This window comes from Schistocerca americana, chromosome 6 (assembly GCF_021461395.2).
Source record: "Schistocerca americana isolate TAMUIC-IGC-003095 chromosome 6, iqSchAmer2.1, whole genome shotgun sequence".
NCBI lineage: Eukaryota > Metazoa > Arthropoda > Insecta > Orthoptera > Acrididae > Schistocerca > Schistocerca americana.
The window spans coordinates 228,813,202-228,833,204 of NC_060124.1; the positions used below are offsets into that span (position 1 = coordinate 228,813,202).

The 20,003-nt window shown below is 38.5% G+C and overlaps 2 protein-coding genes across 7 annotated transcripts in view; one reads left to right on the forward strand and one right to left on the reverse strand.

Moving 5' to 3' along the window:
• Positions 1 to 12,425, forward strand: part of LOC124619479 (PSME3-interacting protein) — a 110,981-nt gene extending 98,556 nt beyond the window's left edge. Inside the window, exon 8 of one of the 2 annotated variants that reach the window (XR_006980084.1) lies at positions 12,204 to 12,425. The gene's annotated coding sequence lies outside the window, so the exon portion shown is untranslated. Of the gene's footprint in view, positions 1 to 4,802; positions 4,942 to 12,203 lie in introns of those variants that run through there. The other variant, XR_006980085.1, reaches the window with a different exon arrangement.
• LOC124619477 (embryonic polarity protein dorsal-like) overlaps positions 1 to 20,003 on the reverse strand; it is a 99,374-nt gene that overhangs the window by 10,572 nt on the left and 68,799 nt on the right. The window lies entirely within an intron of this gene.

A 20,003-nucleotide genomic window follows, 5' to 3' on the forward strand; every position in this document is an offset into this window, starting at 1 on the left:
ACCATCCCTCGCACTGGTTGCTGTGTTTGAAGTGGTATCGTAATCAGGTGGCATGGACCACTGATGAATGGTATCACATTGTTTTCAGCAATGAACTTCAGTTCTGCATTACCATGGATGCCCATTATCATCAAGTATTGCAGCAACCGGGGTAGCAATGTTGTTCTTCCAGTGTTTTAGAAAGGACAGTGGTGTTACTTCTGGCATGGAGAACCAGCGGGTGTGACTTCAGGTTATGGTCACAGACATCCTGCGTCCTCATGTGTTACCTCTCATGCAACAGTATCTGTTGTGTACATAGTTCCGTGTAGTCAGCGCGTACACAACTTGACCAATAGAGCGCGCCCCGCTAAGCACAACAGCGCAGGCGCAGCGCTCGTCCGTCTCCGCACTACGAGATGGCGCTGTCTTAGAGACGGACCAAATTCTGCTTCCGCCGATCCACGTATTAATATGTAACGCAGCCAATGAGATTGCTGCTAACGTAGAACCTTTTCTCCTCGCGGATCACACTTGCGCAGTGATACCTGAACGCTCAAGATATTATAATGAGTGTACGGATCTCCGACTAGTCAGTCTGCATTAGTCTGTGCCAGTCTGCATTAGTCTATAGTCAAGTTTCAGTCTGCGCCTAATAATATTATCATATTCCTGTACATAGCCATGAAGATAAATGAATAGATACTTTGTCAAGTATCAGAAATATGTGAGAATAAGATTAACGTACCAAGACCAAAGGAACCTCAGATTGTCAATTGTAAACAGCATCCAGAATCAAGTTATGTAATGTCTATGACTTTTTATTATTTTAATAAATGTGTGTGAAAATTAATCAAGTTCTGTTTAAAGTTGGTCACCGTCAATCTGCTACTCTAAGCGTGCAAGTGGCATTTCCATCGTCTGACCTAACGGCAGAAGATAAACACACCACGATCAGACCATGAGACATATTGCTGACGCTCGCCTACTTCGCTAGAGCGACAAGTCAAATAATCTGATGGTGTGTGTAGCGAAGGTCTTACAGTACACACACCACGGTATCATGGGGCCATTTTTTAACATGACACTGTTCATCCACAAATGGTACATTTCTGTGAACTGTCTGTGTTATGGTGAGATACTCTGCAGCTGAGGTACTCCTGAGTGCCTAAATAATGTGTGTGGGTGCAATAATTACGTTAACTCTGTCCCAGTGTCGGTATCCTAGATATCAAGGACCAGTTACAACAGTTACGGCCCAGCTTGCCTGAGAGTATACAATGCTTTTACGACACTTGTCCAAACCCAATCAGTGCAAGCATCCAGGTCAGATGATGTGCAACATCACGCTGATAAGTGGGCTGATACTGATAAGTTCGCCTGTAATTTTGACTTGTTATTGTAATCACTGGAATAACACAACATGTCCTCTGAACCCATGATGTTTCATTTTGTTTCCTCTTGCCCTTCAGTCTGCTTCACTTTTCTTGTCAGGCTGTGTATATATAGAAAAAGTTTATCACTGCTGATCTGTAAATGCTTTAAGTCAATTCTGATCATCTGAATATGATAGTAAATGCACAAATCACGGCAATCATTCTAATGGCACATAATAGATGAGGAAACTATATGGCAATATAAAGTATGCTTTTGCTACACTGAGAGTACAGGTAGGTAAGTGATGGATCAATCATTTTGCTAGATAAACCTTCCGTGTTGTAAAAAAACTAGGAGCTACGAGTCTTGTCAAACTCAAATCCCTCCCCCCCCCCCCCCTTGCATGCGCGCGCGTACACACACACACACACACACACACACACACACACACACACACACACACACACAAAAAGAGAGAGAGAGAAATACTGGCTTGTGGTATCCATATAAAGTGGGGCATAATGCGATATGCCACAATCGCAAAAGGGAATGGCAATAAATTCCATCCTTTGAAAAAGAGTAAGCAAATTCTCTGGGATGTCTCCGTATACAATCATCAATCACTGTAGCAGTGGTACAATGCCCATGTGCCACAGACGCTCAGAAGTAATATTGCTGGAAGTAGTTCATTATGGAGTGAGAACACATTTTTGCCTACATGGGAATGTTGCATGACAACATTGCAAAACTACTGACTGCTTGAAAGAAGACACAGGCCACATTTGGCTCTACTGTAAATTCCAAAACTCATAAAATTTTGTTGAAGATAAAGGTGGCATATATCTCTAGAAGCAGTTCTCTATTGGATGGGTGGATAATGACTTTAATGTTTGAACAATGACTGACAAGGAAGCACACTGCACACTAAAATACATTGTTGTACTCCTGGAATTCTGTTGGTAGCTGTTTCAATGCGCATGGTGCTGTTGTCATAGCTAACTGCCATTATCTGCACATTGGCTAAAATCTTTGATTTTTTTTTTTGTTTTTTTGTTTTTTTTTTATATTTGTAGAAATCTGTGGTTGGAATTTTAAAATGTTTTTTACATTATGTTTTAAAGGCACTAACAAAACTCCAATTAAGTAGTATTTGTACTATAAATGGAACTGGAAAAGAAATGGTTATATTCAAATAAGAAAGTAAACACATGATATTTTTGTTTAAATTTCTTTCACAACCAATTTACACAACAAACAAACACAAGTTCAAAGTTAAATTGAACGTTCATGGGGCAGAACAGTGTGCATGCACACCTGCTGACGTCTACTAAGCAACATAACAAATGTTTCAATAACAACATATTTTTACATTGATGCCAGCCACTACTGATACCTAACAACCACACTAGAAACTATGGATTCTGCAGATGTTTATGGGTGTCTCAAATATATGTTCAACATCATGAAAAAATATGTACACTCCTGGAAATGGAAAAAAGAACACATTGACACCGGTGTGTCAGACCCATCATACTTGCTCCGGACACTGCGAGAGGGCTGTACAAGCAATGATCACACGCACGGCACAGCGGACACACCAGGAACCGCGGTGTTGGCCGTCGAATGGCGCTAGCTGCGCAGCATTTGTACACCGCCGCCGTCAGTGTCAGCCAGTTTGCCGTGGCATACGGAGCTCCATCGCAGTCTTTAACACTGGTAGCGTGCCGCGACAGCGTAGACGTGAACCGTATGTGCAGTTGACGGACTTTGAGAGAGGGCGTATAGTGGGCATGCGGGAGGCCGGGTGGACGTACCGCCGAATTGCTCAACACGTGGGGCATGAGGTCTCCACAGTACATCGATGTTGTTGCCAGTGGTCGGCGGAAGGTGCACGTGCCCGTCGACCTGGGACCGGACCGCAGCGACGCACGGATGCACGCCAAGACCGTAGGATCCTACGCAGTGCCGTAGGGGACCGCACCGCCACTTCCCAGCAAATTAGGGACACTGTTGCTCCTGGGGTATCGGCGAGGACCATTCGCAACCGTCTCCATGAAGCTGGGCTACGGTCTCGCACACCGTTAGGCCGTCTTCCGCTCACGCCCCAACATCGTGCAGCCCGCCTCCAGTGGTGTCGCGACAGGCGTGAATGGAGGGACGAATGGAGACGTGTCGTCTTCAGCGATGAGAGTCGCTTCTGCCTTGGTGCCAATGATGGTCGTATGCGTGTTTGGCGCCGTGCAGGTGAGCGCCACAATCAGGACTGCATACGACCGAGGCACACAGGGCCAACACCCGGCATCATGGTGTGGGGAGCGATCTCCTACACTGGCCGTACACCACTGGTGATCGTCGAGGGGACACTGAATAGTGCAAGGTACATCCAAACCGTCATCGAACCCATCGTTCTACCATTCCTAGACCGGCAAGGGAACTTGCTGTTCCAACAGGACAATGCACGTCCGCATGTATCCCGTGCCACCCAACGTGCTCTAGAAGGTGTAAGTCAACTACCCTGGCCAGCAAGATCTACGGATCTGCCCCCCATTGAGCATGTTTGGGACTGGATGAAGCGTCGTCTCGCGCGGTCTGCACGTCCAGCACGAACGCTGGTCCAACTGAGGCGCCAGGTGGAAATGGCACGGCAAGTCGTTCCACAGGACTACATCCAGCATCTCTACGATCGTCTCCATGGGAGAATAGCAGCCTGCATTGCTGCGAAAGGTGGATATACACTGTACTAGTGCCGACATTGTGCATGCTCTGTTGCCTGTGTCTATGTGCCTGTGGTTCTGTCAGTGTGATCATGTGATGTATCTGACCCCAGGAATGTGTCAATAAAGTTTCCCCTTCCTGGGACAATGAATTCACGGTCTTCTTATTTCAATTTCCAGGAGTGTAGAATACTACGTCTGCCACACTTTCACATTTTCTGTAGTCACCATAATATTACACAAACTGCACATTGACTGTTAAAGTCTTACATGAGGATTTTTTATTTGGAAAGTTTGCAGTCAGTGGATACTATACACTACTGTAGGAACAGGTGGCTCAGGGTTTGGAAGTCTACCGATAGGCACCTGACAGACTTAATTCCAGCTAGACAAAGCCGATATTTCTTGATTGTTAGATCATAACTAATTACAAAATTTGCATGTGCCAATTTCATAGCAAGGTGGAACGGCACTAACAAAGTAAGTGTGCGCTCCCATTGCCCTGGTGTTGTAATCAGATCCACACTTGATGCATGCTCCCACACACAGTTTTTGTCAACACAGTATTTCTCAAGTGAGTGTTGAGCCCTGCAAACACTCTTGCATGGTAGTTTTATGTTGTCTGGCCATAACCCTTTTTAATGCTCTTTTATCATGTTTTGTCTATACCGTCATTGCCATGGATACTGTCAGTTGAGAAATGTTAAAAAAGTTCAGCCATTTTCTTCGCAGGTGCTCCTGCTAACTGTGCACCAACAAGATGCCCTTTTACGAAACCCGAGGAATCGTACATTTCACTATCGCAGTACAAAGCATATAATACACTAAAAGAAAACCTCCAAGACTTGGAACGTCAACTGTGCACCGCAGTCAAATCACAGTATTTATGTGTACCCAGTGGTGTCAGCTTGCAACAAGATGTAATAAAGTGTATGATGTTCATATTATTTGGTCCGTCCCCAGCATGTGTTGTAAACAAGCACTGAATATTTCAGCTGCTACACTTTATTATATAAGATAAAGTGACCCCTGGTGAAAAAACCAGTCAACTAAATAAAAAATTGATTTTAATCCTTAACAGAAGAATATTAAGTAACTTGGTACAGTTAATGTTGCGTGTGATGAGGGAACAGTATTGGAAAAAATGAATGAACAGTTGAAGTAGATCTGAACTTCAATTAAAGATACTGCCATCAATCAGATGCTGGGATGAAAGGATCACAAGATCAAAACATTTTACAAAATTCTACAGATATGTTGGTCAGAATAAACTTAGTACAGCAAGTTCCCAGTATGTCTGCATTAATACAGACCTGAAACTTCACGGGTTGCCAATAAACTTGAATAATCCAAAATACATGTTTTTACCACAAACTGCAATTTACTGTATTTTGAAACATGTAATATTTGAAAGCCCATTGCATTAGTTACAACTTATTTACAAAACTACACTTAAAACACATTTTATATTTCATCACCAGCTTTCTGTTCACTTTCCAGAAATTGTCCCTTTTCTCTGTTTCTGCATGTCACTTGCTCTTTTCTTGACTAAGGTTCTTGTTTACCAGAGTGCCAAAATCAGAAGTACATTTAAAAGAAGTTTGTCCTATATACTAAGGATGCAACACATTTCTGTGCAGAGATGTGTGTGATAACTGATCCCATAATGATTGTATGCCTATTGCACAAACCGGAGAAAGTTTTACTGCAGTTTTTCTCTCTTCTAATTCATCTATAACTTCTTATCTCTCTTCAATCATTAGAACAGTACATTTGCTTTTGTTTTTGGTCACCTTCCTAGTACCCATAAGTTGTCCGCAACAAGAAATGTCACATGGATCATCACTTATTTCCAATGGTTTATTTAAAAAGCTATTGCTGAGATCTGTTGGCAGCTAGAAAAGTACAGTCAACAAGATATTATTCCTCATGGCAATGTTAACAATAGGTTTCATTTTGTATGAACTCAGAGCAAGAATTCTGAAGACAAGTGTCCCAGAAAAAATCTAAATCATTTTCTTTTGCTAATGGCTTTATGTGAGTTTGAAATTATGGACTTTTAGCTCCTTGAGGAAGGACTAGACAAAAATATAGACAGGAAATTGGCCATAGACATGCTACATGAATAGAGAACGAGCATTTACCAGAAGATGAAATGGGAAACAAAGGAAAAATATATCAGGGATGTTCAACAGTGAGCTTGGGATCTGCATTGTCTTCTGGTGGTAAAACATGAAAAATTCATTCCAATAAAAACAAAATACTTATGGCTCATATTGTTTCAAAAACTTCACACTGTGCATAAATAATCTGCAAACCATATAATCCAAGCCTGGGCAACAGAGAACTTTTAGTACTACCAAAATGACAAAAAATAAGAGACAATATGCATGAAATGATAAAAAAAGAAAGAAATACAGATCAGGTATCTCAAGAATGAAAACGTAAATCAAGGCAGTGAAGTAAAAATTCTGCTGACAATTGTACTAACTATACAAATTCTCGAAATTGACATTTCCTTATGAGTGGGGAAAGGTCAATTTCAACAACTTCTTGCACAACCTCACGTCCTACAAAGACATATTACAAATTTTACATGCAAAAAGCTTGTACCATTAAACTTACAATTTGTGCAACTTTTTCACATCAGAGATAGTACTGCACACAAATCTTGTCAGTGATTAAATACCAACTATGATATAGTTCCGTCAACAATTTTTATTGACAATGCCACATTCACATGGGCAACAACATATATAATAATATCCACTGGTGGTTGCAAATTCCAATTTCATCTCTATATCAAGGTATGGTGTAATATGAATGGTAATAAATCTGAAGGTTATTTTTACTCTTGTTACATAATAAGTAGTAATTGTTTCGAAGTGTACAGAATTTTGGTGACACTGAATTTCAGGCGAAGATATGGATACCTAAAGTTGGGATGCGGGGAATGAATGACATGGTGCAGCACAAGCATTTTTCAAGTGAGACAATATTTCCATCACACTTACTTTTCTGCCAAGCCGGTTGTTATAGTTCATTATCTGGCCACTTGAGCTTTAGACTTAACATAATTAGATTTTTGTTAATGTGGTTGGATGTAGACAGATGAGTACAGTAGCTGAGCTACTGCTACCATTAAGGAACATAGTGAGGCAATAAGGTAAGTTCTTATTGAGCGTATTTACATGTGCTGAAGCTAATAGTGGAATTCTTGAAACATTTTTGCAAACTTTTGAAAATTAATTGCAAAGTATTGTAAATTTATTGCAAACTGATGAAGATGTATTATGAAAGGTTGTAAAGCTGTAAAAGTACAACGCAATTACAACCAAAAATGGAACTACTAAATAAAATCATTTTGTAATGATAATATACAGTTACAAGTGATTATCTTCAAAAACCAATTGAAATAGAGCAGATGTCTACATGAACAATTTGCACCCAGTGACCATTCTACCATCTCACGGAATATTGACCTTTCCGCCCTCTACAGTCACCACCAACTTTATTATACAGATTAGGACGAATGTCAACTCAGGTGAGCAGACTACTGTCATCAATTTACACATTAAAGCAAACCCATAGACCAAGTAGCTTCCTTTACAGATTGCAGACCTTATAATAATTTGGAAAGCTTTTAGCCATCTAAGATGAAGCAGTTGGTTGAACCTTTTACGCATTCCTCATAACTGGAGCTGGAGTTTAATACAAATGCATGGTATGTACACATTTTGGCCATTTGGGGAGAAATGCTTATTTTGAATATTTTTTTCTATATAACAGCATGGATTTAGACTGTTATGACAGCCTCCATAGTCAAATGGTTAGAGTCGCTGCCTATGGTGTGAAAGAAACTGGGTTTGATTCCCAGTACCACCCCAAATTTTTCTGAGACAAGGAGCTCTGGTACGAGGTCCACTCAGCCCCGTTCAGGCCAAATGAGAAGCTGCTTGAATAAAGAAGCAGCAGAATCATCAGAACTCATCAACTGGCAATAATGGCTGGAGGAATTGGCGACATGCCGATCACGTCACACAATTATAGTTCACTCCTCATACTGCCTTCTAGGCAGCAACTGGCTAGTCAGAATAGGACTATGGCCTAATCTGTGAGTGGTGTTTATTTTATTTACATATATTATATAATTTTTCTGGCTTCAGTGCACATAATACAATAACTTGCATGATAGCATCTTTTACTGATGTTTTTTCATATGAACTATGCCAAAATTACAGAACATGAATAATTTCAGTAATTTTGTTACAGTCCATCAACTTCATAGTGAGCTCAAGCACCCTAGTCTGGCTCGGTAGATGTCAACAGACTTTGCGCCTTGTTTCACTGCTGTCAATCCTTGCTATCTGTCGGTGGCTGGTACAAATTACTGTACTATATTGCACGAAAAATACGTTAACAGCACTGCAAGAGATACTTGCCTCACAGCACTGCAAGAGATACTTGCCTCTGCCAGCTATTCTTCCCTGCTCCTTACCCTGCAATCATCTCTGATGTGAGATCAATATGGAATTTAGAAACTGTATACCAATCATTATTTTAGAAGTGAAAAATTTTAGAAATTGTGAGCAGGATTTTGCTTCATAGAACGGTATGCAAAATACAGCAACAACACATCACTAAATCATTTCCTTTCTGTGTTTGGTATTATGAAGTCAGCCAACAATGAAATAATTTTCATTATCACTGACAAAGAAAAGGGGTTGGATTTTATATGGCCCAGTATTTTCTACTAGAGCTGCAGGAAGAGACCTTACATTAAAATGGATCGAGGGAAAGGAAATTCTAAGAACGGACAGGGTTGACATCTACTGTGAATGTTGCAATAAGGATGATGTGTAATTACTTTATTAGTACTAGACAGTTGTGTATTTTAAATAATATTTTTCTGACCAGTTGTATACAACATAGCAAACCTAACAAATATATGTGTAAGAAAAGAAATGTCGATATAGGCTACATTTTGTTTGTACATCAAATGCTCAAAAAAGTTTCAAGTAGATCAGCACCTAAATTCCGCATGTCATAGGGCAAAGACGAAACTACGGAAAGACAAAAAAAGTACGAAGTGTGCATCACTTATTAATACAAAACAACTAAATGAACACAAAATCCATTTTTTGTGGTTTCAACATGCTGCTTTGCTAGGAGCAAACATACTGTTTGAAAAACTGTCATATACCACATTCGAACCAATTTTAGAACAGTACACAAAAAATTACGTCCTGGATCCAACCACCTTATGCAGAAGTTACCTTCAAGTATCATATGCACAGGTAAGTGAAAAAGTATTTAAGTCAGTCAGTTTCCATGTACATTTACAAACATGTAAAAATTATTTATTTTTGACAGTGTGTCACGGAAATGCAGTAATTTTATCTTACAAAATTCTTGGCCGAACACCTGCGATTTCAATTATCTTCTTCCAAGAATGTAAAAATAAACTGTTATGAACTTAAACTCAACTCAACCTCAATATTAACTTTTCATCAATTAGGTGTTAGATGAATTCTGAAAGGACTTGGAAATCCCAAACATATGGGCCTCTGTTGACAAAACTAGTGACTGTATGGGAAAATATATTGCAAATCTGACAGTTGGAAAGTAACTGAGGACAGACTAGGACAATGTCACCAAGTGTTTGCAAAATGTAAACCACTTAACAGTCACGATTTTCTTTATGAAGGAGTGAATGTGTAATTGTAAACAGAAAAAAACATTTGAATAGTCTGTAAACATTTTAGTAAGCCCGTGTGCTATTGTTTCAGTCAGAAGAAGTCAGTGAACTTTGTGGCTACCACCTGTTGTTGTTGTTGTGGTCTTCAGTCCAGAGACTGGTTTGATGCAGCTCTCCATGCTACTCTATCCCGTGCAAGGTTCTTCATCTCCCTGTACATACCGTAACCTACATCGTGCATTCATCTCTTGGTCTCCCTCTACAATTTCTACCCTCCACGCTGCCCTCTAATATTAAATTGGTGATCCCTTGATGCCTCAGAACATGTCCTACCAACCGATCCCTTCTTCTAGTCAAGTTCTGCCACAAATTTCTCTTCTCCCCAATTCTATTCAATACCTCCTCATCAGTTATGTGATCTACCCATCTAATCTTCAGCATTCTTCTGTAGCACCACATTTCGAAAGCTTCTATTCTCTTCTTGTCCAAACTATTTATTGCCCATGTTTCACTTCCATAAATGGCTACACTCCATACAAATACTTTCAGAAATGACTTCCTGACACTTAAATCTATACTCGATGTTAACCAATTTCTCATCTTCAGAAACGCTTTCCTTGCCATTGCCAGTCTACATTTTATATCCTCTCTACTTTGAGCATCATTAGTTATTTTGCTCCCCAAATAGCAAAACTCCTTTACTACTTTAAGTGTCTCATTTCCCAATCTAATTCCCTCAGCATCACCCGACTTAATTCGACTACATTCCATTATCCTCGTTTTGCTTTTGTTGATGTTCATCTTATATCCTCCTTTCAAGACACTGTCCATTCCATTCAACTGCTCTTCGAAGTCCATTGCTGTCTCTGACAGAATTACAATGTTATCAGTGAACCTCACAGTTTTTATTTCTTCCCCATGGATTTTAATACCTACTCCAAACTTTTCTTTCGTTCCCTTTACTGCTTGCTCAATATTCAGATTGAATAACATTGGGGAGAGGCTACAACCCTGTCTCACTCCCTTCCCAACCACTGCTTCCCTTTCATGTCCCTTCACTCTTATAACTGCCATCTGGTTTCTGTACAAATTGTAAATAGCCTTTCGCTCCCTGTATTTTACCCCTGCCACCTTCAGAATTTGAAATAAGAGTATTCCAGTCAACGTTGTCAAAAGCTTTCCCTGAGTCTACAAATGCTAGAAATGTAGGTTTGCCTTTCCTTAATCTATCTTCTAAGATGAGTCGTAGGGTCATTATTGCCTCACGTGTTCCAATATTTCTATGGAATCCAAACTGATCTTCCCCGAGGTCGGCTTCTACCAGCTTTTCCATTTGTCTGTAAAGAGTTCATGTTAGTATTTTGTAGCCGTGACTTATTAAACTGATAGTTTGGTAATTTTCACATCTGTCAACACCTGCTTTCTTTGGGACTGGAATTATTACATTCCTTCTTGAAGTCTGAAGGTATTTCACCTGTCTCATACATCTCGCTCACCAGATGGTAGAGTGTTGTCAGGGCTGGCTCTCCCAAGGCTACTATCTCTGTTATATAACAGTGTTCTCACAGGCTTAATGTAATTTCATTCTCTTAGCTTCAGATAGTACAATATTTGGGCATGAGCTGCTTTGTTATGTGTTGTCACATTACTTTGTTACTTCTGAGTTCCATGTGACATTTCTACTACAGTGGATGATTGGTATGAAGCATATGCTGCCCCCACATCATGAAGTGATGGAACCTGATTATCCACACATCACTTCTCTCCTTCAAAAATTGCATGTGCTCCTTCCCCTTGACCCACAAACCAAGGAAGCTGTGTTTGCTAAAATGTCTACAGACTGTATGCCGTGTTTTGAAATGTAACTGTAATTTGATATTTTCATTATTTTTTTAGGAATACTGAACCAAAAAAGGTCCTACCATCGTTAAAAGATGCTGCTCCATATGTGATGAAGTCTGGGAAAGCAATTAAAATATTTTATCCTAACCTAAAGAACATTACATGTTTGGCCCATATGCTGTATTGTATAACTGAAACCGTAGGTCTAAAATATGCTCAATATGAATATGCTGATATCCTCAACAAACAAGGTAAATAGTCACACAAAAAACAAAGGTTTAATGATTCTGATGGTGCTTAATTGAACTATATGCTGACTTTCTTTCTAACGAAGATATTCTTAAAAGCATCTGCCCCTGCTGCCGCATTAGAGATTTACTGGCAGATTCACCTCTACCACAACAGCCTGTTTTAACTAGAGGTGGTGCCTGGATAAATGCTGCTATCTTTTTAATATTATAATTTTAATGAAGTAGGGTCAGGTAAGAGACAGTAAATTACCATAGATTTGTTGAACTTAATTGTCAGCTTCATTCTACTGAAAAACTCCAAATTACTGCGCCATTAACTGATTTTTTTCTTTCTTTTTTTAGTTTTAGGTCACAGACACTTTTGAAGCCACTGCTGCAGTCTGCATTAAAGATGTACAAGTGGCATTCAAGAAACAGATTTTAAGCAAGGTCTTATTTACATCAAATCAAGTTTTGTGCATTTGACTGCAGCAACAATGAAGCTCGAAGCCACAGGTATATCACTGATGAAATCTTTAATAATTATTGAAGAGGTTGAAAAATCTTTGCATGCATCCTATGGAGCTCAAAAGATATGCTGAACAAATACTGATTTTAAGTGTATGAAATAAAAAAATATTTTTCGGCAAAAATACAAAAGACTTTCAAACTGGTCTGACTCTCCCTGAAATTTCTTCATGTTGTATGCACCTATCACTTCCTGTGAAGCAGTAAGTTCATTTTCCATGAACAAAAATGTTCTGTTAGATAAAAGCATGGGCGTAAGTGAAGAAACTTCAGAGAAATTGGTTACTGTGCATTGTTTTAGAAGCAAAGAGAAATATATATAGAACTGAATTTTGATAACACTTTTTTTATTGTTTTACAACCAAATGTACAAGTAGTGATTAATAAGTCATGGGATTTTTTTCCCTTAAAGGATCTTTATTTATTCATCATCAACTTGTCCCCTTCAGATATAATTGTGCCAACACTTTCTCCTATCTTGGAAACACTGCTGGAACTCAAATTTTTTGTTTGGTGTTCAGCTCCTTCAGGGATTCTCTTTTTACCTCGTCAATGGTGGCAAACAACATACTTTCATGGTTCTCTTCAGCCTCAGGAATAGAAAGAAATGACAGAGGGGCATGTCCAGTGAATACGGTGACTGAAGCAAAGTAACGGTTTTGTTTTTTACCACATATCATGGACAAGCATTGAGGTGTGAGCAGCTGGATTATTGTGAAGCAATTTACAACGAGTGGTTTTGCCAGAATTCTGACAGTTTTCTTTGGATTGCTTCAAGCAAACAGGAAACAGGGTACAACTACCAGGCAGTATTCCTTACCAACTGTACAACCATAAGGCAGGAACTCATGATGCACTACCCATTGTAATCAAAGCAAACAATGAGAAGAACCTTCACATGTGATTGAAACTGTCAATTTTTTTGGTCTTGTCTCTTTTTTTCCATTGTGATGACTGGGTATTGGTTTCGACATCATACCCATCTGACCATGTTTCTTCGCCTGAAATAACCTTCTTTAGAAGTTGTGCATCGTTGTTGACTTCATTAACAATTCTTGAGCGATATCTATGTTAAGTTGTTTTTGCCTGAAATTCAAGATTTTGGAATAAAGTATACTGCTACAAGTTTCATTCCCAAAACATTCTAAAAACTTGTTTGTTATTAGTCACGGATATTCCAACATCATCAGCAACCTCTCTGATAGTGATCTGATGATTCTCCAGAGCCATATTCTTTACTTTTTCCACATTGTTATCAATTACTAATGTGTTAGGGCATGCAGGACGGCCCTTGTCTTCAATGTCTTCTCAACCCTCTTTGAAATGTTTATACCACTTGTAAACTCTTCCCATACTCATAATAAATTCACCAAAAGCCACAGTCAATGTTTCGAAGGCGGTGCTGCACTTTATTCCATTTTCAAACAAAATTTAATGCAAAATCTTTGATCCATCTCATTCACAAGTAAAAATTCACTGATCACTCAAAAACATGTATAACTTTTTGACTGTCAACAATAAACTAAATATTCGAAACAGCTGGTAGTCCAAACACACATCACAAACATACTCACTAACAGGATAAAAAAAACTGAATATCAGCTGTATAAAGGCCACAAAATTTAAAAAAAAAAAAAAAAAAAAAAAAAAAAAAAAAAAAAAAAAAAAAAAAATCTTTTTGATCACACCTCATACATGTATAGTGAAATGATACAGCATGACTGCATATGTTTTATGATTTGATAATGCACGAAAATCGGTTGTCTACCCGCAACAACAGGAATTACTGTTTTGGATTTTGGAAATACTAAATAGTTATTTTAAATATCTTCCTAAAATGTGGATAACGGAAGAAGTAACAGTTAACAACTCACCGTATGTTTCAGGTGTTGAGTCATTGATACACACATAACAAAATTACAATGTTGCTAAGTTTTTGCACTATCTCCTCCTTCAAAGCTATATATTATGATACAGTACTTCTGAACAAACGTATAGCTGTATGGCCGCACTGTCGCAGCTGAGTACACTGTGTGAGGCTGTATTGGGTTTAGTGGGTGAGGGGAGATAAGAGACAGGGAATGGGAGGGAGGATGAAGATGAGCATGATTGATAGTACAGAGGTAGAGGCAACAGGTGCACAAGATACGAATGTGGCAGGAAGTTAGGTGCAAGTGCGACACGGGTCACATAAAACTCCCCCTTCCTGCATCACATTCCCATCCAGCAAGCTCGTGGCCTCTCTCTCCCAGCCGTCATCATTACTTTCCTCTGATTCTCGTTCCCCCATCCCATCTCATTTCTTCCCTTATCAGCTCCATCTGATACATCTGACTCCAGTTGAGCTGCAGTGCAAGTACAAAGCAACTGAGTAGACAATGTATCAGTGCAGATGCATGTGTGACTGTATATGTATGCCCACGTTTTCTGTACTAGTTAACTTCGAAAGACATCATCCAAAAGTTTAGCAATATTTTCAGTCATTTTTGTGTGTTTATTGGCCATTCAACCTTCCAACTATACTCTAAGTCATTAATACTTTGGAAACCAGCCTAGAAAATCTGTCATTCATGCCATTATTTAAAGCGTTAGTGGCACATATATAATTGACGTAGCTTCAAGAGTAATATGTACTAAAAAGGAGCCAGCTTCAAGATTTGTTTTTCGTATTTACTTCAGTCCTTTGATAGGTTACAGTTTTTGAAATATTGGCAACAGAAAATATAATTATCCTCCATAAAAAAAGTGTGAGGTGAGTTACTGAGCAATTTCTTCCTCTTGAGCTTGCAAAATTTCTTGCCAACACAACAAATGTGATGTATCTGTAGCAGAATTACAGCAAAATACGAAACCTAACAAGTACATACACTAAATAATGTCAATGTGAAACATTGGCTTGCCAACACAACAAATGTGATGTATCTGTAGCAGAATTACAGCAAAATACGAAACCTAACAAGTACATACACTAAATAATGTCAATGTGAAACATTGGCTCAGCCATTCGTAACAGCAGCTGTTAAATTCTCGAATGTTTCTTTCAAAATAAATCTAAAAATTGACAACAAAAGGCTGTACCAGACAAGGGACACGTTGTGAAACATCCTTACATTGATCTCATATGAAACAAGCCCAGTTTTTGAGTGACAGTTGGCTTGCTTGTCGAGAAAATCACAGCCTGACCTATACTTGAGTGCGTTCTTTTTAACACAAAGTTGTGGCCCGACCTATGCTTATCGTATTTCTAAAATGTGAGGCATGTGTAAAACAGGGTCAGTCTAAAGATTATTGTTTTTGATTTTGTAGCAAAACTTTTCCTTGGAAGATAATGTTTATTATTTATTTAAAAAAATAAGAGAATAAAAACCAGAAATAAAGTTTTAATGAACACGGGGAGGGTAGTTCCGATTTAGGGAACTAACCTGGTATTTGCTTGAAATGATTTAGGAGTACATTATCACTCTGTACTTGTCAATTACCACTCCTTGATGACCTAATTCTAGAGTCAGCTCTATCTCCTTGAATGTAGTAAGTGAAAAATTGCCACTGTTTACTTTCAACAATCAACAGGTATAAAATAACTCAATAACAAAATATACTCATTCTGCTGTAAAATAAAATATGAGATCAGTAAAAGATGTTTCATACATTACAAACTTCTAGAAAGAATGAAGGCAGACAAAGTAACAAAGAAGTTCCACAGTTCCACACATTCTTCGAAACCAGGGGGAAAAAAGAAAGAGAAACAGTGGTAAGGTCAAACCAAAAAGGACTTAGGAGAAACGCAGACTGCACAGGAGACCCTACTCAAGAGACAAATTCAGAATAGAAGTAAAAAAATTCAAAGAAGTAAAAAAAAGGTAAAATGAGCAGAAAAAACTGGGTCAAATAGTCAGATGAGCGGAAAACAGATTATACTAAGAAAACGAAGAGTTTAGGAGATGAATTAAGGAAAATAGAAACAGAGTTATTTTAATGGGGTTCATAGTTAGCCTAAAAAAACTATAGTGATGTCAGATTCACAAATCTGTACACAGTATTTATTTCACTCAGCTTGTCACACTTCCCAATTCTCACACCCACTCTAGCACGTTTCCAATAAAAAAAATTTCTTCTTCTTTTTCGCCAGCAAAAATGCATTAAGACCTGGTCATTTTACCTTAGCTTATGTCAATTTAGGAAAGAACCATGAGAACAGTGATAACTCAAGAAAATGTACAGCAACTGACACCAAAGTCTATCATGTCATTATCAAACAATGCTCCACAAGATCACCTCATACAAACCAACAGTATTGTGATCTGCTTGCACTATCTATGCATACAAGAGAGTAGAGGGAAGTAATTTTTGTCAGCATGTGACAACACAGTTGGGACAGCTAACTTCGTCAAATACCACCAAAGCATGATTTACTGAACACAATGCGATGGGAAGTCACTGGCAGGTCTAATTTAAGCCAGAGGAGAACAGGTTTCCGGTCCATTGTTAATAGACTGCAACAAAAAGACCCAATCTTTTCAATACTTAGCCTACAGTGATAAAGAGTCAGATGGCGCCGATGAATTTTATTTACTGCTCAGTACTTGAAGTACTCTCTAATAACTATGAAATGAGCTAAGTAACCATTGCAGGGATAGTACCATCAAATACTGTACATGGAAGGCTTATGAAAGTCGTATGTATGCTACGTGACCAATCAGGTGTGTACCACTTAGTACTATCCTAATATGGCATGCCCCCAGTGAGCACGCCAAATGTGGACATGACTGCATATTAATTAAGGATTGTTCCCTTTATGGATGAGTAGTAATCATCAGCTTGGCATGCTGCTGTACAGCTGCTTAAGGTAACTGTATTCAGTAAGACATTGCCTATTCTCAACAACGACGACATACCCTTTTAAACATTTGAAACGTATTCAAAGTGGTCACATATTCTTTTCCTGAAATTACGTTTGTAAGTTTCAATAAGCAGTATTCTACACCGTGGGTGAGTTTCACAAAATATGAGGTCTCTAATTCAGTAACTTTTATTTTTGTGATATTTTCATGACATGTGGAAAGCGGTAGAACTTACCTGTTAGTCTTAATATCATCTCACTTCGGTCTATGAAAACTATCGCTGCAGACAAATGTCTAAATATTTTCAACTTATTTGTATACATAACAGCTGCATCTGAACCTAAAATTAGGCCACAACCCCTGACAGAATATGGAAAATTGGCTTACAAAGTGCAGTCTCAATTGTTGTGACAAGTGTCATATAAAAAAAGAGCTGTAACAGCTGCAGCATATACTCATTAAACTAAATTTCACTTCTTTGTTTATAGTTGGATATTTGGTTTTTATGACACATGAGAGAACTCCCAGCTGTTCACATGGGGTTCAAAAATCATGAAGTCCAGCTGATACCTGTAGGCTAATTTGTACTACACAACAGACAACAAATGTGTACAGGTAATGGAACTGAATAGTACTGACAAAAATCAGGAGCTGTAAAGACGATAAATGTTTCTGTGGCAGTCTTTCATCAAAACAGTATCCAGAAATAGCCCAATATCTTGAATATGTTATGTGCCAGAACAGTGTGCATTATTAGTCCTGGAGCATCTTTTGTCTTGCCTCTGCATCAGTCATCAGTAATGTTAGCCTTGTACAACATTTATTCACAAGGACATCAACTTGTAATCATCGTAAGAGAAGGCCAAGTGTGGCACAATTCTGGGCTAATTTCAGCATTAGGTCCAGTGACACATTACATAATTATCTTTTATTGCTCCCAAATTATTGGGAGATTTATATTTACTTTTCACTGCACACAATGAATGACACTGAAATTGTGAATTCTTGTTGCATTAGTGATGCTGGATGCTGAAAAAACTAGATACTTTTTTAAAAAAATGCAATTCTAACTGCCACAGTTTCCATTTGAACTTTTTCAACTATAATGTTACTTCTTATTTTCTATTCTGAGCCTGTCTTGTTTGTGCAGTTATAAATATTGCAACAAAAGCAAAATTTACCTGAAAAAAACTTTTTAAACTAAGCAACAGCATGCTTACATTCAGTAGGGGAAATTTTAAGTACTGCCAATGGACGCATGTAAAAAGAAAGCTAGCCTAGCATTCAGAATTTTAGCTCCTTGCTCGGAAAGGAAAGAGATATAGATTGGCACAGGGTATGAGGGAGGAGCAGGTTGCACACACTGACAGGGATCTGCCTACCTTGAGGGTGAGGTTCCTCTCTCTCAACCACTAGTCTGAATGGCCTGCCCATCATTTCTAAACTTATCCAACTTAATTTTCTTTTCTTCCTGAAGAAGAAACAAACAGAATCAAAACCTACAATACATTTTTTTTTTAACTTTTATATGTGTCTATCAGTAATAATTAAGAGTTTTGTGAGCTGAAGGTAGATACTGGCCAGGTATTCTTTTTCCTTATAATGTTATATGATAATAATGAATGCTTCCATTCAACAGATTGAAGAGTATAATAGCTTCAATATTTTAAAGACATTGCTATCATAGAACTTTTAATTTCTGGTTCCCTTAAACAATTCATGCAACCACTGTAAACATGCCAAAAATAGCAGATCACAAATAAACAAGAATGCCAGATGTTTAAGCTAAGATTGAGAGGGGTGAATGTTCGGTAACACTACAAACAGCAATGCTGATGTTACTTTCATACAAAATAAATCACCTACAGCAAGCAGGTGAGTGAATCTTTTCTCTCCTCAATCACTCACTCACACACACATACTACCACTGTACAGTATACCCTTTATGCAACATAAGCTAAAGAATCAGTCCACAAAATCTATACAGCTACAAACATGCTGCTGAATGCAGTTATTTCACCCATCTAAGTTTCACTTGCACATATCTGTTCTGTTTAAAATCCCATCTCTCTCTCTCTCTCTCTCTCTCTCTCTCTCTCTCTCATTCTCTCACTTTCACACCTACTTCCTCCTCTTTTATGCTTATTCCCATTGCTTCTCCATATGGCCTATCATTTACAATTCCATGAACTTTCACATTGCTATTTTAAATTTGATTGTGCTTGCCAGGACTCTAACGCCCCCTCTCCCTACTCCCACTCGCACTGTGCGGATGGTAGAGAGGAGTACACCATGCTGCAGTCCCTGTACAAAAACAATCATGATACCAATTCAGCATTTTGCCAGAAGATAATCAGAGTGACACTTGTCAACACATCATTCCACTTCAAACAACTCATTTGGTTGGAAACCCAAGATCTTTATATTAGTTTAACTCACCACGAAAAACAATGAGATCATACTGTTTTCACTAATTTCTAGACAAAGTAAGAATGGTACACACTTTGTTTTCCTTTCAAACTCTATCTCTGTACATAAATTAATGAAAATAATCTGTTTTTTAAAATATAATGTAATTGTGTAGTTTAAAAAAACATACTCCCCAAATGGAAGCAACAGCAAACTCATATAAAGGTTAAGGAAATAATGTTCAAGCTTTTGAAGCCAGTGGCAGGTTTAGAAAATGGGAAGAATTATGGAAAATTCACCCAGAATGCCGGGTCAGGAGAGACTTACCAGCCAGGACGAGCAAGAAAGACTGACTGTTGGGGACTGCACAGGACAATATTTGAAA